This window comes from Ornithodoros turicata, chromosome 9, assembly GCF_037126465.1.
Source record: "Ornithodoros turicata isolate Travis chromosome 9, ASM3712646v1, whole genome shotgun sequence".
In the NCBI taxonomy this organism is placed as follows: domain Eukaryota; kingdom Metazoa; phylum Arthropoda; class Arachnida; order Ixodida; family Argasidae; genus Ornithodoros; species Ornithodoros turicata.
In genome coordinates this window covers 14,376,009-14,393,098 of record NC_088209.1, presented here as the reverse complement: position 1 = coordinate 14,393,098, position 17,090 = coordinate 14,376,009, and the positions used below count along the sequence as shown (strand labels likewise).

At 46.7% G+C, this 17,090-nt stretch overlaps 46 non-coding genes across 46 annotated transcripts; all 46 read left to right on the top strand.

Moving 5' to 3' along the window:
- Positions 1-5,080: 5,080 nt before the first annotated feature.
- On the top strand, positions 5,081-5,175 carry Trnay-gua (transfer RNA tyrosine (anticodon GUA)). The gene is made up of 2 exons: positions 5,081-5,117; positions 5,140-5,175. It is a non-coding gene; the product is annotated as a tRNA-Tyr (tRNA).
- Positions 5,176-7,606: 2,431 nt separating this feature from the next.
- On the top strand, positions 7,607-7,701 carry Trnay-gua (transfer RNA tyrosine (anticodon GUA)). The gene is made up of 2 exons: positions 7,607-7,643; positions 7,666-7,701. It is a non-coding gene; the product is annotated as a tRNA-Tyr (tRNA).
- Positions 7,702-7,800: 99 nt separating this feature from the next.
- Positions 7,801-7,895, top strand: Trnay-gua (transfer RNA tyrosine (anticodon GUA)). The gene is made up of 2 exons: positions 7,801-7,837; positions 7,860-7,895. It is a non-coding gene; the product is annotated as a tRNA-Tyr (tRNA).
- Positions 7,896-7,994: 99 nt separating this feature from the next.
- Trnay-gua (transfer RNA tyrosine (anticodon GUA)) lies at positions 7,995-8,089 on the top strand. Its single transcript has 2 exons — positions 7,995-8,031; positions 8,054-8,089. It is a non-coding gene; the product is annotated as a tRNA-Tyr (tRNA).
- A 99-nt stretch (positions 8,090-8,188) lies between these two features.
- Trnay-gua (transfer RNA tyrosine (anticodon GUA)) lies at positions 8,189-8,283 on the top strand. The gene is made up of 2 exons: positions 8,189-8,225; positions 8,248-8,283. It is a non-coding gene; the product is annotated as a tRNA-Tyr (tRNA).
- A 98-nt stretch (positions 8,284-8,381) lies between these two features.
- On the top strand, positions 8,382-8,476 carry Trnay-gua (transfer RNA tyrosine (anticodon GUA)). Its single transcript has 2 exons — positions 8,382-8,418; positions 8,441-8,476. It is a non-coding gene; the product is annotated as a tRNA-Tyr (tRNA).
- A 99-nt stretch (positions 8,477-8,575) lies between these two features.
- Trnay-gua (transfer RNA tyrosine (anticodon GUA)) lies at positions 8,576-8,670 on the top strand. Its single transcript has 2 exons — positions 8,576-8,612; positions 8,635-8,670. It is a non-coding gene; the product is annotated as a tRNA-Tyr (tRNA).
- Positions 8,671-8,769: 99 nt separating this feature from the next.
- Positions 8,770-8,864, top strand: Trnay-gua (transfer RNA tyrosine (anticodon GUA)). The gene is made up of 2 exons: positions 8,770-8,806; positions 8,829-8,864. It is a non-coding gene; the product is annotated as a tRNA-Tyr (tRNA).
- Positions 8,865-8,963: 99 nt separating this feature from the next.
- Positions 8,964-9,058, top strand: Trnay-gua (transfer RNA tyrosine (anticodon GUA)). Its single transcript has 2 exons — positions 8,964-9,000; positions 9,023-9,058. It is a non-coding gene; the product is annotated as a tRNA-Tyr (tRNA).
- Positions 9,059-9,157: 99 nt separating this feature from the next.
- On the top strand, positions 9,158-9,252 carry Trnay-gua (transfer RNA tyrosine (anticodon GUA)). Its single transcript has 2 exons — positions 9,158-9,194; positions 9,217-9,252. It is a non-coding gene; the product is annotated as a tRNA-Tyr (tRNA).
- A 99-nt stretch (positions 9,253-9,351) lies between these two features.
- Positions 9,352-9,446, top strand: Trnay-gua (transfer RNA tyrosine (anticodon GUA)). The gene is made up of 2 exons: positions 9,352-9,388; positions 9,411-9,446. It is a non-coding gene; the product is annotated as a tRNA-Tyr (tRNA).
- A 99-nt stretch (positions 9,447-9,545) lies between these two features.
- Trnay-gua (transfer RNA tyrosine (anticodon GUA)) lies at positions 9,546-9,644 on the top strand. Its single transcript has 2 exons — positions 9,546-9,582; positions 9,609-9,644. It is a non-coding gene; the product is annotated as a tRNA-Tyr (tRNA).
- Positions 9,645-9,743: 99 nt separating this feature from the next.
- Trnay-gua (transfer RNA tyrosine (anticodon GUA)) lies at positions 9,744-9,838 on the top strand. The gene is made up of 2 exons: positions 9,744-9,780; positions 9,803-9,838. It is a non-coding gene; the product is annotated as a tRNA-Tyr (tRNA).
- Positions 9,839-9,937: 99 nt separating this feature from the next.
- On the top strand, positions 9,938-10,036 carry Trnay-gua (transfer RNA tyrosine (anticodon GUA)). The gene is made up of 2 exons: positions 9,938-9,974; positions 10,001-10,036. It is a non-coding gene; the product is annotated as a tRNA-Tyr (tRNA).
- Positions 10,037-10,135: 99 nt separating this feature from the next.
- Positions 10,136-10,230, top strand: Trnay-gua (transfer RNA tyrosine (anticodon GUA)). The gene is made up of 2 exons: positions 10,136-10,172; positions 10,195-10,230. It is a non-coding gene; the product is annotated as a tRNA-Tyr (tRNA).
- Positions 10,231-10,329: 99 nt separating this feature from the next.
- Trnay-gua (transfer RNA tyrosine (anticodon GUA)) lies at positions 10,330-10,424 on the top strand. The gene is made up of 2 exons: positions 10,330-10,366; positions 10,389-10,424. It is a non-coding gene; the product is annotated as a tRNA-Tyr (tRNA).
- A 99-nt stretch (positions 10,425-10,523) lies between these two features.
- Positions 10,524-10,618, top strand: Trnay-gua (transfer RNA tyrosine (anticodon GUA)). The gene is made up of 2 exons: positions 10,524-10,560; positions 10,583-10,618. It is a non-coding gene; the product is annotated as a tRNA-Tyr (tRNA).
- Positions 10,619-10,717: 99 nt separating this feature from the next.
- Positions 10,718-10,812, top strand: Trnay-gua (transfer RNA tyrosine (anticodon GUA)). Its single transcript has 2 exons — positions 10,718-10,754; positions 10,777-10,812. It is a non-coding gene; the product is annotated as a tRNA-Tyr (tRNA).
- A 99-nt stretch (positions 10,813-10,911) lies between these two features.
- On the top strand, positions 10,912-11,006 carry Trnay-gua (transfer RNA tyrosine (anticodon GUA)). Its single transcript has 2 exons — positions 10,912-10,948; positions 10,971-11,006. It is a non-coding gene; the product is annotated as a tRNA-Tyr (tRNA).
- Positions 11,007-11,105: 99 nt separating this feature from the next.
- On the top strand, positions 11,106-11,200 carry Trnay-gua (transfer RNA tyrosine (anticodon GUA)). Its single transcript has 2 exons — positions 11,106-11,142; positions 11,165-11,200. It is a non-coding gene; the product is annotated as a tRNA-Tyr (tRNA).
- A 99-nt stretch (positions 11,201-11,299) lies between these two features.
- Trnay-gua (transfer RNA tyrosine (anticodon GUA)) lies at positions 11,300-11,394 on the top strand. Its single transcript has 2 exons — positions 11,300-11,336; positions 11,359-11,394. It is a non-coding gene; the product is annotated as a tRNA-Tyr (tRNA).
- A 99-nt stretch (positions 11,395-11,493) lies between these two features.
- On the top strand, positions 11,494-11,588 carry Trnay-gua (transfer RNA tyrosine (anticodon GUA)). The gene is made up of 2 exons: positions 11,494-11,530; positions 11,553-11,588. It is a non-coding gene; the product is annotated as a tRNA-Tyr (tRNA).
- Positions 11,589-11,687: 99 nt separating this feature from the next.
- On the top strand, positions 11,688-11,782 carry Trnay-gua (transfer RNA tyrosine (anticodon GUA)). The gene is made up of 2 exons: positions 11,688-11,724; positions 11,747-11,782. It is a non-coding gene; the product is annotated as a tRNA-Tyr (tRNA).
- A 99-nt stretch (positions 11,783-11,881) lies between these two features.
- Trnay-gua (transfer RNA tyrosine (anticodon GUA)) lies at positions 11,882-11,976 on the top strand. Its single transcript has 2 exons — positions 11,882-11,918; positions 11,941-11,976. It is a non-coding gene; the product is annotated as a tRNA-Tyr (tRNA).
- Positions 11,977-12,075: 99 nt separating this feature from the next.
- Positions 12,076-12,170, top strand: Trnay-gua (transfer RNA tyrosine (anticodon GUA)). Its single transcript has 2 exons — positions 12,076-12,112; positions 12,135-12,170. It is a non-coding gene; the product is annotated as a tRNA-Tyr (tRNA).
- A 99-nt stretch (positions 12,171-12,269) lies between these two features.
- On the top strand, positions 12,270-12,364 carry Trnay-gua (transfer RNA tyrosine (anticodon GUA)). Its single transcript has 2 exons — positions 12,270-12,306; positions 12,329-12,364. It is a non-coding gene; the product is annotated as a tRNA-Tyr (tRNA).
- Positions 12,365-12,463: 99 nt separating this feature from the next.
- On the top strand, positions 12,464-12,558 carry Trnay-gua (transfer RNA tyrosine (anticodon GUA)). Its single transcript has 2 exons — positions 12,464-12,500; positions 12,523-12,558. It is a non-coding gene; the product is annotated as a tRNA-Tyr (tRNA).
- A 99-nt stretch (positions 12,559-12,657) lies between these two features.
- Positions 12,658-12,752, top strand: Trnay-gua (transfer RNA tyrosine (anticodon GUA)). Its single transcript has 2 exons — positions 12,658-12,694; positions 12,717-12,752. It is a non-coding gene; the product is annotated as a tRNA-Tyr (tRNA).
- A 99-nt stretch (positions 12,753-12,851) lies between these two features.
- On the top strand, positions 12,852-12,946 carry Trnay-gua (transfer RNA tyrosine (anticodon GUA)). Its single transcript has 2 exons — positions 12,852-12,888; positions 12,911-12,946. It is a non-coding gene; the product is annotated as a tRNA-Tyr (tRNA).
- Positions 12,947-13,045: 99 nt separating this feature from the next.
- Trnay-gua (transfer RNA tyrosine (anticodon GUA)) lies at positions 13,046-13,140 on the top strand. Its single transcript has 2 exons — positions 13,046-13,082; positions 13,105-13,140. It is a non-coding gene; the product is annotated as a tRNA-Tyr (tRNA).
- Positions 13,141-13,239: 99 nt separating this feature from the next.
- Trnay-gua (transfer RNA tyrosine (anticodon GUA)) lies at positions 13,240-13,334 on the top strand. Its single transcript has 2 exons — positions 13,240-13,276; positions 13,299-13,334. It is a non-coding gene; the product is annotated as a tRNA-Tyr (tRNA).
- A 99-nt stretch (positions 13,335-13,433) lies between these two features.
- Positions 13,434-13,528, top strand: Trnay-gua (transfer RNA tyrosine (anticodon GUA)). The gene is made up of 2 exons: positions 13,434-13,470; positions 13,493-13,528. It is a non-coding gene; the product is annotated as a tRNA-Tyr (tRNA).
- Positions 13,529-13,627: 99 nt separating this feature from the next.
- Trnay-gua (transfer RNA tyrosine (anticodon GUA)) lies at positions 13,628-13,722 on the top strand. The gene is made up of 2 exons: positions 13,628-13,664; positions 13,687-13,722. It is a non-coding gene; the product is annotated as a tRNA-Tyr (tRNA).
- A 99-nt stretch (positions 13,723-13,821) lies between these two features.
- Positions 13,822-13,920, top strand: Trnay-gua (transfer RNA tyrosine (anticodon GUA)). Its single transcript has 2 exons — positions 13,822-13,858; positions 13,885-13,920. It is a non-coding gene; the product is annotated as a tRNA-Tyr (tRNA).
- Positions 13,921-14,019: 99 nt separating this feature from the next.
- On the top strand, positions 14,020-14,114 carry Trnay-gua (transfer RNA tyrosine (anticodon GUA)). Its single transcript has 2 exons — positions 14,020-14,056; positions 14,079-14,114. It is a non-coding gene; the product is annotated as a tRNA-Tyr (tRNA).
- A 99-nt stretch (positions 14,115-14,213) lies between these two features.
- On the top strand, positions 14,214-14,312 carry Trnay-gua (transfer RNA tyrosine (anticodon GUA)). The gene is made up of 2 exons: positions 14,214-14,250; positions 14,277-14,312. It is a non-coding gene; the product is annotated as a tRNA-Tyr (tRNA).
- Positions 14,313-14,411: 99 nt separating this feature from the next.
- Trnay-gua (transfer RNA tyrosine (anticodon GUA)) lies at positions 14,412-14,506 on the top strand. The gene is made up of 2 exons: positions 14,412-14,448; positions 14,471-14,506. It is a non-coding gene; the product is annotated as a tRNA-Tyr (tRNA).
- A 99-nt stretch (positions 14,507-14,605) lies between these two features.
- Trnay-gua (transfer RNA tyrosine (anticodon GUA)) lies at positions 14,606-14,704 on the top strand. The gene is made up of 2 exons: positions 14,606-14,642; positions 14,669-14,704. It is a non-coding gene; the product is annotated as a tRNA-Tyr (tRNA).
- A 99-nt stretch (positions 14,705-14,803) lies between these two features.
- On the top strand, positions 14,804-14,898 carry Trnay-gua (transfer RNA tyrosine (anticodon GUA)). Its single transcript has 2 exons — positions 14,804-14,840; positions 14,863-14,898. It is a non-coding gene; the product is annotated as a tRNA-Tyr (tRNA).
- Positions 14,899-14,997: 99 nt separating this feature from the next.
- Positions 14,998-15,096, top strand: Trnay-gua (transfer RNA tyrosine (anticodon GUA)). The gene is made up of 2 exons: positions 14,998-15,034; positions 15,061-15,096. It is a non-coding gene; the product is annotated as a tRNA-Tyr (tRNA).
- Positions 15,097-15,195: 99 nt separating this feature from the next.
- Trnay-gua (transfer RNA tyrosine (anticodon GUA)) lies at positions 15,196-15,290 on the top strand. The gene is made up of 2 exons: positions 15,196-15,232; positions 15,255-15,290. It is a non-coding gene; the product is annotated as a tRNA-Tyr (tRNA).
- Positions 15,291-15,389: 99 nt separating this feature from the next.
- Positions 15,390-15,488, top strand: Trnay-gua (transfer RNA tyrosine (anticodon GUA)). Its single transcript has 2 exons — positions 15,390-15,426; positions 15,453-15,488. It is a non-coding gene; the product is annotated as a tRNA-Tyr (tRNA).
- Positions 15,489-15,587: 99 nt separating this feature from the next.
- Positions 15,588-15,682, top strand: Trnay-gua (transfer RNA tyrosine (anticodon GUA)). Its single transcript has 2 exons — positions 15,588-15,624; positions 15,647-15,682. It is a non-coding gene; the product is annotated as a tRNA-Tyr (tRNA).
- Positions 15,683-15,781: 99 nt separating this feature from the next.
- Trnay-gua (transfer RNA tyrosine (anticodon GUA)) lies at positions 15,782-15,876 on the top strand. The gene is made up of 2 exons: positions 15,782-15,818; positions 15,841-15,876. It is a non-coding gene; the product is annotated as a tRNA-Tyr (tRNA).
- A 99-nt stretch (positions 15,877-15,975) lies between these two features.
- Trnay-gua (transfer RNA tyrosine (anticodon GUA)) lies at positions 15,976-16,070 on the top strand. Its single transcript has 2 exons — positions 15,976-16,012; positions 16,035-16,070. It is a non-coding gene; the product is annotated as a tRNA-Tyr (tRNA).
- Positions 16,071-16,169: 99 nt separating this feature from the next.
- Positions 16,170-16,264, top strand: Trnay-gua (transfer RNA tyrosine (anticodon GUA)). The gene is made up of 2 exons: positions 16,170-16,206; positions 16,229-16,264. It is a non-coding gene; the product is annotated as a tRNA-Tyr (tRNA).
- Positions 16,265-17,090: the final 826 nt, after the last annotated feature.

Here is a 17,090-nt window from a genome sequence, read left to right as displayed (position 1 = left end):
GGTGATAGCCATCCAAACACTATCGATGGTTGAGATGACTACTCACTTGACTGTCGATAGTTTTGTTCGAAACTGTCGATAGTTTCAGCTATCGATAGTAAGCTGGACAGAGTTCAAACGCGCTTGCTGCGAAAATGTAGAAGTCACTGCTCCCCGTTTTGTTATTAATCTAATCAAATATCTTTATTTTTTACTTGAACAGTAGATATTTTTGAAATAGCTTAGAAAAAAGAAAAAGAAGAAAAACGATGACATAAAAAGAGGAGTTGCCGCGGTTCCGAAAAACGGACGGGGACTTCTGTTTTGCTTGAACGAACAAAGCAGAACAAGATTTTTCGTGGATTATCGTGCGCTGTGCGTGTGGTTAATACTATTCAGGGCAGCCGCATACGCTGTCAAGCTATAAGTAACCTATGATACTGTGACGCAGTAACACGGGCTTGTGACAATTACGGGCCAGTAATTCCTCCTCAGAAATGCCAGCTTTATAGACTCCTGTATTTCATACTTCATGAACTTCATATTTTATTTTCCATGATCACATTTCTCTCTTGTAGTTGTTGTTTCCCCTAGAGGTAACTATCAATAACGAACGAAACGCGATTGTCGAACTGAATGCGAAAAACGAGAATTAGAAGGCTTTGTTTCCTACGGAAATATGTTCAACGTTTAAATTACGAGTGACTAAACGATATAGTTTGCGTGAGCAAAACGCGAATTCGGACGGTTTCGTTTTTAAAAGAAACATGAGTATTTTTTTTTTTAATTCGTAGTCACCAAAATATTGAGAGTTTCCAGGAGTAGAACGCAACTTCAGAAGGTGTAGCCGCCAGAAGAAACCTGCTCATTAAATTTGGAGTGTACGAACTATTGATATAGTTTGCAGGAGCAAAACCGAATTCAGAAGGTTTCTTTCTCAAAAGCAACATGCTAACATTTTAAAATTCGAGGCGAGTGGGGGGCGAGGGCCTCATGGACTTTGTATTTACTCCAAATGACCAAGCTGACCAGTGTTGGCTGTACCGATTACGCCACGTCATTGACGAACAAAATAATATAATTTTATGTTCATTTTCTAGTAAAGGAACTCGCAAGTAAGGCACAAGAAAACGTGATAGACTGAGGCTGCCTAATGAGACGTGCTCTGTAATAAACTGTGTCGTTCCTTTTGCTTTCATGTTGTAAGCGTGTTTGCCTGGTTTGCTCAATAGCCATACTTGGGTAAATTACATTACTCATTACTCCAGTTAGAATTTAATTACATTGCATTACTCATTACTGCAATTGAAATGCAATGAAATTACTACAAAAAAGTAATGACATTACAAAGTCATTACTGTGAGTTTAATCATAACGATATTGAGGATGTGGAAATTCATTGTCAGACTACACTACGTTGCAAAAACAAGACATATTTTATTCTGTGCCGATTGAATGCGTCACCGTTTATAGTGGGCGTTGAATTCCTTTAACTTGTCCGTCGGCAACTCACTTTCTGCCAAGTGCCAACACAGAACACACACTCGATTCTTTTTTAAAATGTAATGAGTGATGCCATTAAAATTACTGCCCAAATGTAATTAAATTACATTATAAATTACATAATGTCAAAAGTAATACATTACATTACAAATTACCAGAAAAAGTAATTCATTATTGTAATGACATTACTACCCAGGTATGTCAATAACCCACATTCCCACTTCTTCATGGTCATTTTTCTTCCCTGCTGCGCGAGTTGCACATTCCTGCACTTACTCCCAAAATAGATAACTTCAAGCTTGCGATCAAGACGTACAGATTTATAGTACATTTATGCCAGCAATTTGACCTCAAGATCAAACATATAATGGTAGAGCAATACTCTAACAGCGCGGTAGACAATATACCAGCAGCGAAGGTTCCTTCGCGTGCTGGAGGTCGAGCCGGTCGAGGTGCGCAAGTAAAATGCATGCGAAACCGTCACTGGTGGTCCCTGGTCACTGGGATGTATAGGGAACGTAAAAGGAAATGCGGTCAGATGAAATAGATCTCTCCCTGTTTGTAAACAAATGGCGCCACCAATAGACGTCTACCTGTTTGTAACAAAATGACGTCATAATGTTCGACAGCGCCACGAGTTTGGTAGAGTTGAACTACGTTCAATGCTAGTGGCGAACAAGGTCGCGCCCGAAAGCCACGGTCTTGAGGGGATTACGATGGTCTCTGAAAAGGACGCGACCTTCGGTCCTACTTTTCTTTCAATAGGAGGCAGCGTACAATTGCCCATTCCAGGAACCCAGCTCTCGCCTTCCGATCTGTTTTGGTTTCGGTGTGTCTACCAACGTCATGATGACGTTTCTCGGGTAGAGATTTGTTCGGTAGAGTTGAACCGCGCACGAAAATAGGGGTGAACAAGGTTGCACCCGCAAGCCACGGTTTGAGGATATTACGATGGTCCCTGAAAGGGACGCGACCTTCGGTCCTACTTTTCTTTCAAAAACAACAAGTGCCCATTCATGGAACCCATCCCTCCCCTTGCGATTTGTTTCGGTTTCAATCTGTCTACAAACGTCATGATGACGTTTCTTGGGTGTGAGGTCCACTCGACCTACTCAATACTAGACCGCCCATGGGAGAGCCGGGTCATGGGTTAGTTAGGCTAGTGGCGGCTGCATGCGCCACATATAATTATTAGGGAGAGGAAATGACATGCGCACTATTATCATCATTGCCACCGTCGTTCGTCTGCTACACAGGACTACTAGGCTGTTGCCACGGTCTTTTGATACGCTCTCTGAGGACCGCGCTGTTGCTAAGCTCGCTCTACCCTCTTTCGTACTTCTTCATCGTTGGCAACGCACCCCATCGCCAGTTTCGCTCCAGTTTCGCAAATCACGTGGTAACAAATATTGCTAGCTAGCGCCAAATCCCATAGCGCGGCTGCGGTTGCGAGAACTACTACCCCGGTGCTGGGAGCGATGGTGATGTCCAGGTTTCTAGTATAGCCGTAGGTCGTGTGTCGCTTTTGTTTTTAGAGGGAAATCGTTTGCGCGGCACGTGAGTAGAGAAGTTGTTTTCATTTGTCGCGTGTTGTAGGGTAAAGAAGAGAGTAGTGCAATGCAATGTCGATTATAAAATATACGCCAAAGTTATGGCTGCTCGACTACAACTTGTGTTACCTCAATTGATAGGTGATCACCAAACGTGCGGAATAAGGGGTAGGACTATACTGACGAATATCCATGTGGTGCGTACCATTCTGGATTGGTGTCGGTACGAGGGGGACCATGTGGCCATGTTGCAGCTGGACCTTTCTAAGGCTTTTGACCGCGTATGTCACACATATTTGTTTGCGTTGCTGGAATACGTCAACGTGGGAGCTCGCTTTGTCGGCCGCATCAAGCTTTGTTACGAGCAAGTTGCCACGAGCCTCATCATTAACAACACTCGCCGCACCGATAATGCTGCGATCCTCGGTTCGACAGGGCTGCCCCCTGTCACCACTGCTCTTTGACTTGTACCTGGAGCCGCTGTGTCGGAGAGTCATCCGTCTGAATGATATCCACGGGTTCGAACTGGCCGGTACTGTGATCAAGGTGGCCGCATATGCTGATGATCTTGCATTCCTTGTCAAGGACAAACCTAGCGTAGTGAATGTCTTGGAACAAGTTGATTTGTTTGGCCAAGCGTCTGGAGCGCGTGCAAACAAAGACAAGTCCTTAGGCGTTTGGTGCGGCCACTGGGCGACAACACCTGGAGCTTTTTGCGGAATTCCGTGGCAGGAACAAAACCCTCGTTATCTTGGTGTCCCGTTGCAAGAAACCAGGAACCCGAGTAGAATGTGGTCCCAGAGGCTCGACAACATAAGGAAACACGCTTTCATCTGGAGGAAGAAAGACCTTTCAATTTTTCAGCGAGCGACAGTATGCAACGTGTTTCTAGCTGCTAAACTGGTTTACCTTTTGCAAGTCTTGCAATGCCCGCGCAAAGTAGTGCACGCCTGTCACAGGATTTTTGCCACCACAAACTGGTGCTCTACATTTGAGAGGATGCGTCGCGACTATCTTTTTCGAAAACTTCGTGATGGAGGCCTCGGCCTACAGCACCTCTTTGTAAAACAACTGGTCATGAGACTCAGATTGGTTAGAAACATTGTCTGATGCCCTTACGTACTTGTAAAATTGTTATGTACAAATTCAAAAGGTATTCAGGTTTCAATTTGTTGCGTTTGCTGCGTCGCTCTGTTGCGTTGCAACCGTGTGACGTACCTGTACTTGTGTGTTTTGTTAATAAAACGTGGGGAAAAAATCCGTCGGTAGCTCAGTTGGTAGAGCTTTTACAAACTTCATACGTCAACACTACCTGTCAAGGCATGGCTTGCGCAGAAGGGCATATACGTGCCCTGGTCGGCAGACTGCAGGTTCTGCAAAGTTCCTGAAACGCATGATCACCTTTTCTTAGACTGCACAGAAGCCCAGTTCTTCTGGGACGATCTCCAGTATAAAGTTTTCAAAACTCGACTTCGGCTTAACCCACACACCATACGGTTTCTCCCATTACACCCGAGGGAAACAGTCAGGTACGATATTGTCATGCTTATAGCCTTGTACTGTCTGTGGAAACTTCGTATGGCTGACAGGAACGAAGAACCGTTAATGCCTCCTATGAAATACTTTAAGATAGAAATATCTCAACTTAAGGTGTGCCTTATGCGATGTTTAGAGCTGCCAGATTGGTTAGAAACATTGTCTGATGCCCTTACGTACTTGTAAAATCGTATGTACAAATTCAAAAGGTCTTCAGTTTCCTCTTTAGACGTTTTGTAATGGCCCACGGCGTTGCGACCGTGTGACGTACCTGTAGTTGTGTGCACTTGTGTGTTTTGTTAATAAAAGGTGGAAAAGAAAAAAAAAAAACAGTTGGTAGAGCGGTGGACTGTAGATGGTTAATTCACCTCAAAGTCATCCATAGGTCGCTGGTTGAAATCCGGCTCGACGGAGTGTCGCTTTTGTTTTGAGACGGATGTTATTTGCGGGGCACGTGAGTGGGGAGGTTATTTTCATTTGTCGCGTGTTGTAGGTTTAGTAGGGAAGTAGTTCCGTCGGTAGCTCAGTTGGTAGAGCGGTGGACTGTAGATGGTTAATTCACCTCAAAGTCATCCATAGGTCGCTGGTTCGAATCCGGCTCGACGGATAGTCGCTTTTGTTTTTAGACGGATGTTATTTGCGGGGCACGTGAGTGGGGAGGTTATTTTCATTTGTCGCCTGTTGTAGGTTTATTAGGGAAGTAGTTCCGTCGGTAGCTCAGCAGTGCTACTAGCAGACCTGGCCAAAGCCTTCGATAGAGTGGACCACGAATTCCTATACGGGGTAATGACCATGAATGGAATTGGACAAACGTTTCTTCAAAGAGTACAGCTATGTTACAAGAATGTCCAGACCGTGGTGTTATTCAACAATCAGTGTACGAGTGCAATACCGTTAAAGTCATCCGTTAGGCAGGGGTGCCCATTGTCACCACTTCTATTTAATGTATATGTGGAATACTTATGTCAGAGCGTCATTCAGAGGAAGAGCATCACAGGATTCGAGGTGTTTGGGACGGAGGTGAAAGTTTTAGCATACGCGGACGATATAGCATTTTTTGCAAAGGACAAAAACTGTGTGAAGTGTGTGTTGAAGTGTGTGGAGGAGTTTTGTGAATTATCAGGGGCCAAACTAAACAAGGCTAAGTCTGTAGGGATCTGGGCGGGCCAGTGGGGGTCCACGCCAGATCATTTTGAAGGAATTAGATGGCAGACAGCGCCGACAGTTTACCTTGGAGTTCCCTTGGACAAGACTCGGAACACCAGCCCGATGTGGGATGAACAACTGAAGCAGATAGGAAAAACAGTCCACAGCTGGAAACAAAGAAGACTCTCAATTTTCCAGAGGGCCTCCGTGTGCAACATATTCTTTGTCTCAAAACTCCTGTATTTACTCCAGGTGATGCAACTTCCCCGTAGGAATATTCAGAAGTTTCATCGTTTGTTCGCAACATATGTGTGGTTTTCAACGTTTGAAAGTATGCGTCGAGATAACCTATTCCACAGTGTTAAAGGTACTATAAAGCAGTCGAGGTGGAACCTATGCAATCAGCATGACGTGAGAGTGCTAGACTCAAAGGTTCAGCACAACAAGTAATATGCGCAGGAGTTTACTCTAAGTATTTTTAATTGGTAAATAAAAACGCAGTCAAGAATATCGGGGCGACGCCTGGTGGGAAGAAGTCCTCAATTTGTCAAGCAACCCTGTAAACAAGGAGACCGATAAACAAATGGCTTTCCTGTTGGGATTTGCAAATACTACCTTTTGAGAAAATGTAATTCGTGTGAAAGAAAATACACAAAAGCCGAATCTTGCACTCCGTAGCTAAACATCTATACCTGGGCCTTGTTTCAGCACCGTGGCGCTGCTATCGTACGTCGCTCTGTTTGGCGCACAGTCGTGCGCATGAGACATTTTCGCCGCCGTACTTGGCGGAGTTGACGTTTCGTCGGTCTGCTTCGCCACAGTGTTGTCAGTAGATTTAAATTCGCATTTTTTCGTGAGCTATAACGTCTATGTGAGAAAATTTTGCGGCATTTAACTCCTGAGGACGTACACAATTCAGGGCACACAAAACATCAGGTTGCACCTCGACTGCTTTATAGTACCTTTAAGCGAGGCGGTCTAGGGCTAAGGCATTTGTTCGCGGCCAAACTGGTGATGCGACTGTTTTTCTTCAGAAAGTGCAACCACCCCTTGTTAAAGACAGTACTACAGTCAGTGGGAAGTGAAAACTTGGCTAGCATAACTGTTGCGACAGTCAAGCGTGTGTATGCTGTGAGTAAGTTTTATGCAGAGGTTGTAGAATGTATGCAGTTTTTGCTTGTAAGATTTACACGCGAATATGTTTTTAGTGTAGGTAAAAGAAAGCTGTACCATGACTTGATAGACATTCTCTTCCCTGTTCCTATATATAGAATTGTACCACCGAACTTGGAAGGACAGGACATATTGTGCCGAATCCGAGCCATGCCTGTAAGACCTCAAATCAAAAGTTTTTTCTTTAAAGTGCATACGCTGACACTCCCTGTGAAATCATGGTTGGATAAAAAAGGATTTTTCGTGCCCTGGACGACGAACTGCAGATTCTGCAACACCCAAGAGACAGTTGAGCACCTGTTTCTTGATTGTACTGAGGCACTCTTCTTTTGGGATGAACTCAGTACGAAACTGGGAAGATATGTAAGATTAGATCCATACACTATGAGGTTTTTGCCTTTTGACCAGACCGAAGAAATCAGGGATGACATCTTATGTGTAATCTCAATGTTTTGCATATGGAAGGTCAGGGTATTGGACCGAAACGAAGAGCCACTTAAACCACCGATGTGCTTTTTAAAAGAAGAAATTGATCAAATGTACACAATAGCACGGTACAGGCAATTGATACCGGAGTGGTTACGTGTATATGTAGCAAAATTACTCCCAAGTCGGGAGGCTTTTGGTGAAATGTTACGCGCGTGAAGCTCATGTGATATCACTGTAAATATGCCATAATCATAAATAAATCTGCAAAATCAGGAAAAAAAAAAAAAAATCCGTCGGTAGCTCAGTTGGTAGAGCGGTGGACTGTAGATGGTTAATTCACCTCAAAGTCATCCATAGGTCGCTGGTTCGAATCCGGCTCGACGGATAGTCGCTTTTGTTTTTAGACGGATGTTATTTGCGGGGCACGTGAGTGGGGAGGTTATTTTCATTTGTCGCCTGTTGTAGGTTTATTAGTGAAGTAGTTCCGTCGGTAGCTCAGTTGGTAGAGCGGTGGACTGTAGATGGTTAATTCACCTCAAAGTCATCCATAGGTCGCTGGTTCGAATCCGGCTCGACGGATAGTCGCTTTTGTTTTTAGACGGATGTTATTTGCGGGGCACGTGAGTGGGGAGGTTATTTTCATTTGTCGCCTGTTGTAGGTTTATTAGGGAAGTAGTTCCGTCGGTAGCTCAGTTGGTAGAGCGGTGGACTGTAGATGGTTAATTCACCTCAAAGTCATCCATAGGTCGCTGGTTCGAATCCGGCTCGACGGATAGTCGCTTTTGTTTTTAGACGGATGTTATTTGCGGGGCACGTGAGTGGGGAGGTTATTTTCATTTGTCGCGTGTTGTAGGTTAAATAGGGAAGTGGTTCCGTCGCTAGCTCAGTTGGTAGAGCGGTGGACTGTAGATGGTTAATTCACCTCAAAGTCATCCATAGGTCGCTGGTTCGAATCCGGCTCGACGGATAGTCGCTTTTGTTTTTAGACGGATGTTATTTGCGGGCACGTGAGTGGGGAGGTTATTTTCATTTGTCGCCTGTTGTAGGTTTATTAGGGAAGTGGTTCCGTCGGTAGCTCAGTTGGTAGAGCGGTGGACTGTAGATGGTTAATTCACCTCAAAGTCATCCATAGGTCGCTGGTTCGAATCCGGCTCGACGGATAGTCGCTTTTGTTTTTAGACGGATGTTATTTGCGGGGCACGTGAGTGGGGAGGTTACTTTCATTTGTCGCGTGTTGTAGGTTAAATAGCGAAGTAGTTCCGTCGGTAGCTCAGTTGGTAGAGCGGTGGACTGTAGCTGGTTAATTCACCTCAAAGTCATCCATAGGTCGCTGGTTCGAATCCGGCTCGACGGATAGTCGCTTTGGTTTTTAGACGGATGTTATTTGCGGGGCACGTGAGTGGGGAGGTTACTTTCATTTGTCGCGTGTTGTAGGTTAAATAGCGAAGTAGTTCCGTCGGTAGCTCAGTTGGTAGAGCGGTGGACTGTAGCTGGTTAATTCACCTCAAAGTCATCCATAGGTCGCTGGTTCGAATCCGGCTCGACGGATAGTCGCTTTGGTTTTTAGACGGATGTTATTTGCGGGGCACGTGAGTGGGGAGGTTATTTTCATTTGTCGCGTGTTGTAGGTTAAATAGCGAAGTAGTTCCGTCGGTAGCTCAGTTGGTAGAGCGGTGGACTGTAGCTGGTTAATTCACCTCAAAGTCATCCATAGGTCGCTGGTTCGAATCCGGCTCGACGGATAGTCGCTTTGGTTTTTAGACGGATGTTATTTGCGGGGCACGTGAGTGGGGAGGTTATTTTCATTTGTCGCGTGTTGTAGGTTAAATAGGGAAGTGGTTCCGTCGGTAGCTCAGTTGGTAGAGCGGTGGACTGTAGATGGTTAATTCACCTCAAAGTCATCCATAGGTCGCTGGTTCGAATCCGGCTCGACGGATAGTCGCTTTGGTTTTTAGACGGATGTTATTTGCGGGGCGCGTGAGTGGGGAGGTTATTTTCATTTGTCGCGTGTTGTAGGTTAAATAGCGAAGTAGTTCCGTCGGTAGCTCAGTTGGTAGAGCGGTGGACTGTAGCTGGTTAATTCACCTCAAAGTCATCCATAGGTCGCTGGTTCGAATCCGGCTCGACGGATAGTCGCTTTGGTTTTTAGACGGATGTTATTTGCGGGGCACGTGAGTGGGGAGGTTATTTTCATTTGTCGCGTGTTGTAGGTTAAATTGCGAAGTAGTTCCGTCGGTAGCTCAATTGGTAGAGCGGTGGACTGTAGATAAGTAGTTAATTCACCTCAAAGTCATCCATAGGTCGCTGGTTCGAATCCGGCTCGACGGATAGTCGCTTTGGTTTTTAGACGGATGTTATTTGCGGGGCACGTGAGTGGGGAGGTTATTTTCATTTGTCGCGTGTTGTAGGTTAAATAGCGAAGTAGTTCCGTCGGTAGCTCAGTTGGTAGAGCGGTGGACTGTAGCTGGTTAATTCACCTCAAAGTCATCCATAGGTCGCTGGTTCGAATCCGGCTCGACGGATAGTCGCTTTGGTTTTTAGACGGATGTTATTTGCGGGGCACGTGAGTGGGGAGGTTATTTTCATTTGTCGCGTGTTGTAGGTTAAATTGCGAAGTAGTTCCGTCGGTAGCTCAATTGGTAGAGCGGTGGACTGTAGATAAGTAGTTAATTCACCTCAAAGTCATCCATAGGTCGCTGGTTCGAATCCGGCTCGACGGATAGTCGCTTTGGTTTTTAGACGGATGTTATTTGCGGGGCACGTGAGTGGGGAGGTTATTTTCATTTGTCGCGTGTTGTAGGTTAAATAGCGAAGTAGTTCCGTCGGTAGCTCAGTTGGTAGAGCGGTGGACTGTAGCTGGTTAATTCACCTCAAAGTCATCCATAGGTCGCTGGTTCGAATCCGGCTCGACGGATAGTCGCTTTGGTTTTTAGACGGATGTTATTTGCGGGGCACGTGAGTGGGGAGGTTATTTTCATTTGTCGCGTGTTGTAGGTTAAATAGGGAAGTGGTTCCGTCGGTAGCTCAGTTGGTAGAGCGGTGGACTGTAGCTGGTTAATTCACCTCAAAGTCATCCATAGGTCGCTGGTTCGAATCCGGCTCGACGGATAGTCGCTTTGGTTTTTAGACGGATGTTATTTGCGGGGCACGTGAGTGGGGAGGTTACTTTCATTTGTCGCGTGTTGTAGGTTAAATAGCGAAGTAGTTCCGTCGGTAGCTCAGTTGGTAGAGCGGTGGACTGTAGCTGGTTAATTCACCTCAAAGTCATCCATAGGTCGCTGGTTCGAATCCGGCTCGACGGATAGTCGCTTTGGTTTTTAGACGGATGTTATTTGCGGGGCACGTGAGTGGGGAGGTTATTTTCATTTGTCGCGTGTTGTAGGTTAAATAGGGAAGTGGTTCCGTCGGTAGCTCAGTTGGTAGAGCGGTGGACTGTAGCTGGTTAATTCACCTCAAAGTCATCCATAGGTCGCTGGTTCGAATCCGGCTCGACGGATAGTCGCTTTGGTTTTTAGACGGATGTTATTTGCGGGGCACGTGAGTGGGGAGGTTATTTTCATTTGTCGCGTGTTGTAGGTTAAATAGCGAAGTAGTTCCGTCGGTAGCTCAGTTGGTAGAGCGGTGGACTGTAGCTGGTTAATTCACCTCAAAGTCATCCATAGGTCGCTGGTTCGAATCCGGCTCGACGGATAGTCGCTTTGGTTTTTAGACGGATGTTATTTGCGGGGCACGTGAGTGGGGAGGTTACTTTCATTTGTCGCGTGTTGTAGGTTAAATAGCGAAGTAGTTCCGTCGGTAGCTCAGTTGGTAGAGCGGTGGACTGTAGCTGGTTAATTCACCTCAAAGTCATCCATAGGTCGCTGGTTCGAATCCGGCTCGACGGATAGTCGCTTTGGTTTTTAGACGGATGTTATTTGCGGGGCACGTGAGTGGGGAGGTTATTTTCATTTGTCGCGTGTTGTAGGTTAAATAGCGAAGTAGTTCCGTCGGTAGCTCAGTTGGTAGAGCGGTGGACTGTAGCTGGTTAATTCACCTCAAAGTCATCCATAGGTCGCTGGTTCGAATCCGGCTCGACGGATAGTCGCTTTTGTTTTTAGACGGATGTTATTTGCGGGGCACGTGAGTGGGGAGGTTACTTTCATTTGTCGCGTGTTGTAGGTTAAATAGCGAAGTAGTTCCGTCGGTAGCTCAGTTGGTAGAGCGGTGGACTGTAGCTGGTTAATTCACCTCAAAGTCATCCATAGGTCGCTGGTTCGAATCCGGCTCGACGGATAGTCGCTTTGGTTTTTAGACGGATGTTATTTGCGGGGCACGTGAGTGGGGAGGTTACTTTCATTTGTCGCGTGTTGTAGGTTAAATAGCGAAGTAGTTCCGTCGGTAGCTCAGTTGGTAGAGCGGTGGACTGTAGCTGGTTAATTCACCTCAAAGTCATCCATAGGTCGCTGGTTCGAATCCGGCTCGACGGATAGTCGCTTTGGTTTTTAGACGGATGTTATTTGCGGGGCACGTGAGTGGGGAGGTTATTTTCATTTGTCGCGTGTTGTAGGTTAAATAGGGAAGTGGTTCCGTCAGTAGCTCAGTTGGTAGAGCGGTGGACTGTAGCTGGTTAATTCACCTCAAAGTCATCCATAGGTCGCTGGTTCGAATCCGGCTCGACGGATAGTCGCTTTGGTTTTTAGACGGATGTTATTTGCGGGGCACGTGAGTGGGGAGGTTATTTTCATTTGTCGCGTGTTGTAGGTTAAATAGGGAAGTGGTTCCGTCGGTAGCTCAGTTGGTAGAGCGGTGGACTGTAGATGGTTAATTCACCTCAAAGTCATCCATAGGTCGCTGGTTCGAATCCAGCTCGACGGATAGTCGCTTTTGTTTTTAGACGGATGTTATTTGCGGGGCACGTGAGTGGGGAGGTTATTTTCATTTGTCGCGTGTTGTAGGTTAAATAGGGAAGTGGTTCCGTCGGTAGCTCAGTTGGTAGAGCGGTGGACTGTAGATGGTTAATTCACCTCAAAGTCATCCATAGGTCGCTGGTTCGAATCCGGCTCGACGGATAGTCGCTTTTGTTTTTAGACGGATGTTATTTGCGGGGCACGTGAGTGGGGAGGTTATTTTCATTTGTCGCGTGTTGTAGGTTAAATAGCGAAGTAGTTCCGTCGGTAGCTCAGTTGGTAGAGCGGTGGACTGTAGCTGGTTAATTCACCTCAAAGTCATCCATAGGTCGCTGGTTCGAATCCGGCTCGACGGATAGTCGCTTTGGTTTTTAGACGGATGTTATTTGCGGGGCACGTGAGTGGGGACGTTATTTTCATTTGTCGCGTGTTGTAGGTTAAATAGCGAAGTAGTTCCGTCGGTAGCTCAGTTGGTAGAGCGGTGGACTGTAGCTGGTTAATTCACCTCAAAGTCATCCATAGGTCGCTGGTTCGAATCCGGCTCGACGGATAGTCGCTTTGGTTTTTAGACGGATGTTATTTGCGGGGCACGTGAGTGGGGAGGTTATTTTCATTTGTCGCGTGTTGTAGGTTAAATAGCGAAGTAGTTCCGTCGGTAGCTCAGTTGGTAGAGCGGTGGACTGTAGCTGGTTAATTCACCTCAAAGTCATCCATAGGTCGCTGGTTCGAATCCGGCTCGACGGATAGTCGCTTTGGTTTTTAGACGGATGTTATTTGCGGGGCACGTGAGTGGGGAGGTTATTTTCATTTGTCGCGTGTTGTAGGTTAAATAGCGAAGTAGTTCCGTCGGTAGCTCAGTTGGTAGAGCGGTGGACTGTAGCTGGTTAATTCACCTCAAAGTCATCCATAGGTCGCTGGTTCGAATCCGGCTCGACGGATAGTCGCTTTGGTTTTTAGACGGATGATATTTGCGGGGCACGTGAGTGGGGAGGTTATTTTCATTTGTCGCGTGTTGTAGGTTAAATAGCGAAGTAGTTCCGTCGGTAGCTCAGTTGGTAGAGCGGTGGACTGTAGCTGGTTAATTCACCTCAAAGTCATCCATAGGTCGCTGGTTCGAATCCGGCTCGACGGATAGTCGCTTTGGTTTTTAGACGGATGTTATTTGCGGGGCACGTGAGTGGGGAGGTTATTTTCATTTGTCGCGTGTTGTAGGTTAAATAGCGAAGTAGTTCCGTCGGTAGCTCAGTTGGTAGAGCGGTGGACTGTAGCTGGTTAATTCACCTCAAAGTCATCCATAGGTCGCTGGTTCGAATCCGGCTCGACGGATAGTCGCTTTGGTTTTTAGACGGATGTTATTTGCGGGGCACGTGAGTGGGGAGGTTATTTTCATTTGTCGCGTGTTGTAGGTTAAATAGCGAAGTAGTTCCGTCGGTAGCTCAGTTGGTAGAGCGGTGGACTGTAGCTGGTTAATTCACCTCAAAGTCATCCATAGGTCGCTGGTTCGAATCCGGCTCGACGGATAGTCGCTTTGGTTTTTAGACGGATGTTATTTGCGGGGCACGTGAGTGGGGAGGTTATTTTCATTTGTCGCGTGTTGTAGGTTAAATAGCGAAGTAGTTCCGTCGGTAGCTCAATTGGTAGAGCGGTGGACTGTAGATAAGTAGTTAATTCACCTCAAAGTCATCCATAGGTCGCTGGTTCGAATCCGGCTCGACGGATAGTCGCTTTGGTTTTTAGACGGATGTTATTTGCGGGGCACGTGAGTGGGGAGGTTATTTTCATTTGTCGCGTGTTGTAGGTTAAATAGCGAAGTAGTTCCGTCGGTAGCTCAGTTGGTAGAGCGGTGGACTGTAGGTGGTTAATTCACCTCAAAGTCATCCATAGGTCGCTGGTTCGAATCCGGCTCGACGGATAGTCGCTTTGGTTTTTAGACGGATGTTATTTGCGGGGCACGTGAGTGGGGAGGTTATTTTCATTTGTCGCGTGTTGTAGGTTAAATTGCGAAGTAGTTCCGTCGGTAGCTCAATTGGTAGAGCGGTGGACTGTAGATAAGTAGTTAATTCACCTCAAAGTCATCCATAGGTCGCTGGTTCGAATCCGGCTCGACGGATAGTCGCTTTGGTTTTTAGACGGATGTTATTTGCGGGGCACGTGAGTGGGGAGGTTATTTTCATTTGTCGCGTGTTGTAGGTTAAATAGCGAAGTAGTTCCGTCGGTAGCTCAGTTGGTAGAGCGGTGGACTGTAGCTGGTTAATTCACCTCAAAGTCATCCATAGGTCGCTGGTTCGAATCCGGCTCGACGGATAGTCGCTTTGGTTTTTAGACGGATGTTATTTGCGGGGCACGTGAGTGGGGAGGTTATTTTCATTTGTCGCGTGTTGTAGGTTAAATTGCGAAGTAGTTCCGTCGGTAGCTCAATTGGTAGAGCGGTGGACTGTAGATAAGTAGTTAATTCACCTCAAAGTCATCCATAGGTCGCTGGTTCGAATCCGGCTCGACGGATAGTCGCTTTGGTTTTTAGACGGATGTTATTTGCGGGGCACGTGAGTGGGGAGGTTATTTTCATTTGTCGCGTGTTGTAGGTTAAATAGCGAAGTAGTTCCGTCGGTAGCTCAGTTGGTAGAGCGGTGGACTGTAGCTGGTTAATTCACCTCAAAGTCATCCATAGGTCGCTGGTTCGAATCCGGCTCGACGGATAGTCGCTTTGGTTTTTAGACGGATGTTATTTGCGGGGCACGTGAGTGGGGAGGTTATTTTCATTTGTCGCGTGTTGTAGGTTAAATAGCGAAGTAGTTCCGTCGGTAGCTCAGTTGGTAGAGCGGTGGACTGTAGATAAGTAGTTAATTCACCTCAAAGTCATCCATAGGTCGCTGGTTCGAATCCGGCTCGACGGATAGTCGCTTTGGTTTTTAGACGGATGTTATTTGCGGGGCACGTGAGTGGGGAGGTTATTTTCATTTGTCGCGTGTTGTAGGTTAAATAGCGAAGTAGTTCCGTCGGTAGCTCAGTTGGTAGAGCGGTGGACTGTAGCTGGTTAATTCACCTCAAAGTCATCCATAGGTCGCTGGTTCGAATCCGGCTCGACGGATAGTCGCTTTGGTTTTTAGACGGATGTTATTTGCGGGGCACGTGAGTGGGGAGGTTATTTTCATTTGTCGCGTGTTGTAGGTTAAATTGCGAAGTAGTTCCGTCGGTAGCTCAATTGGTAGAGCGGTGGACTGTAGATAAGTAGTTAATTCACCTCAAAGTCATCCATAGGTCGCTGGTTGGAATCCGGCTCGACGGATAGTCGCTTTTGTTTTTAGACGGATGTTATTTGCGGGGCACGTGAGTGGGGAGGTTATTTTCATTTGTCGCGTGTTGTAGGTTAAATAGCGCAGTAGTTCCGTCGGTAGCTCAGTTGGTATAGCGGTGGACTGTAGATGGTTAATTCACCTCAAAGTCATCCATAGGTCGCTGGTTCGAATCCGGCTCGACGGATAGTCACTTTTGTTTTTAGAGGGATGTTATTTGCGGGGCACGTGAGTGGGGAGGTTATTTTCATTTGTCGCGTGTTGTAGGTTAAATAGCGAAGTAGTTCCGTCGGTAGCTCAGTTGGTAGAGCGGTGGACTGTAGATGGTTAATTCACCTCAAAGTCATCCATAGGTCGCTGGTTCGAATCCGGCTCGACGGATAGCCACTTTTGTTTTTAGAGGGATGTTATTTGCGGGGCACGTGAGTGGGGAGGTTATTTTCATTTGTCGCGTGTTGTAGGTTAAATAGCGAAGTAGTTCCGTCGGTAGCTCAGTTGGTAGAGCGGTGGACTGTAGATGGTTAATTCACCTCAAAGTCATCCATAGGTCGCTGGTTCGAATCCGGCTCGACGGATAGTCACTTTTGTTTTTAGAGGGATGTTATTTGCGGGGCACGTGAGTGGGGAGGTTATTTTCATTTGTCGCGTGTTGTAGGTTAAATAGAGAAGTAGTTCCGTCGGTAGCTCAGTTGGTAGAGCGGTGGACTGTAGATGGTTAATTCACCTCAGAGTCATCCATAGGTCGCTGGTTCGAATCCGGCTCGACGGACAGTCGCTTTTGTTTTTAGACGGATGTTATTTGCGGGGCACGTGAGTGGGGAGGTTATTTTCATTTGTCGCGTGTTGTAGGTTAAACACGAGAGTAGTTCCGTCGGTAGAGCGGTGGACTGTAGATGGTTAATTCAGCTATACGTCATCCTAGGTCGCTGGTTGGAATCCGGTTCGACGGATAGTCGCTCTTGCTTTTAGACGGATGTCATTTGCACCTTCGAGTGGAGTTGTTTTCCAGTATGTAGGCAAGTGTGGCATTACGTGTATAAGGGCCTGCCTTCATAAGCAGGTTCCTTACTTGATAACAATACACACTCCGCTTCTGAGGGTGAGTGATGTGGGGGAGTGATGTGGCAGCCGATGGACGACGACGATGTAGTCTTGCTGCCACGCGCTCCTGCGCTGTCTCGTCAGTTCTATGAGCGCCGTCCTAGCATGAGGTCACGGCCATCTGCCCGCTAGGACATTCCATCACCGCCTGTCAGGACTCATCTAGTGGAGCACGATCTTCTCTACGGGCCCACGACTCGAATACCGACGCTTGTTAGTCCTGCGACACCACAGAGGAATCCTCCTGACGGCCTTTCTTTAGGTTGAGAGTCTGCTGTGTCTTCTCTGTCGTTTACCGTATAGGCCTTTCGCTTCCTGTCGAATGCAAAAACTTGCGGGGTGGTGTTATCGCATGTCACACTACCTGTCACTGCAACTTTTTTTTTTATATGCAGTAGGCTTTTCAACCGGCAAAGGGGTGCGCCACCGCGCATAGACCTACAAGCTCGAATTTTAGTCAGCTAACCATACCTCGCAAAAAATCGCGCAAGACT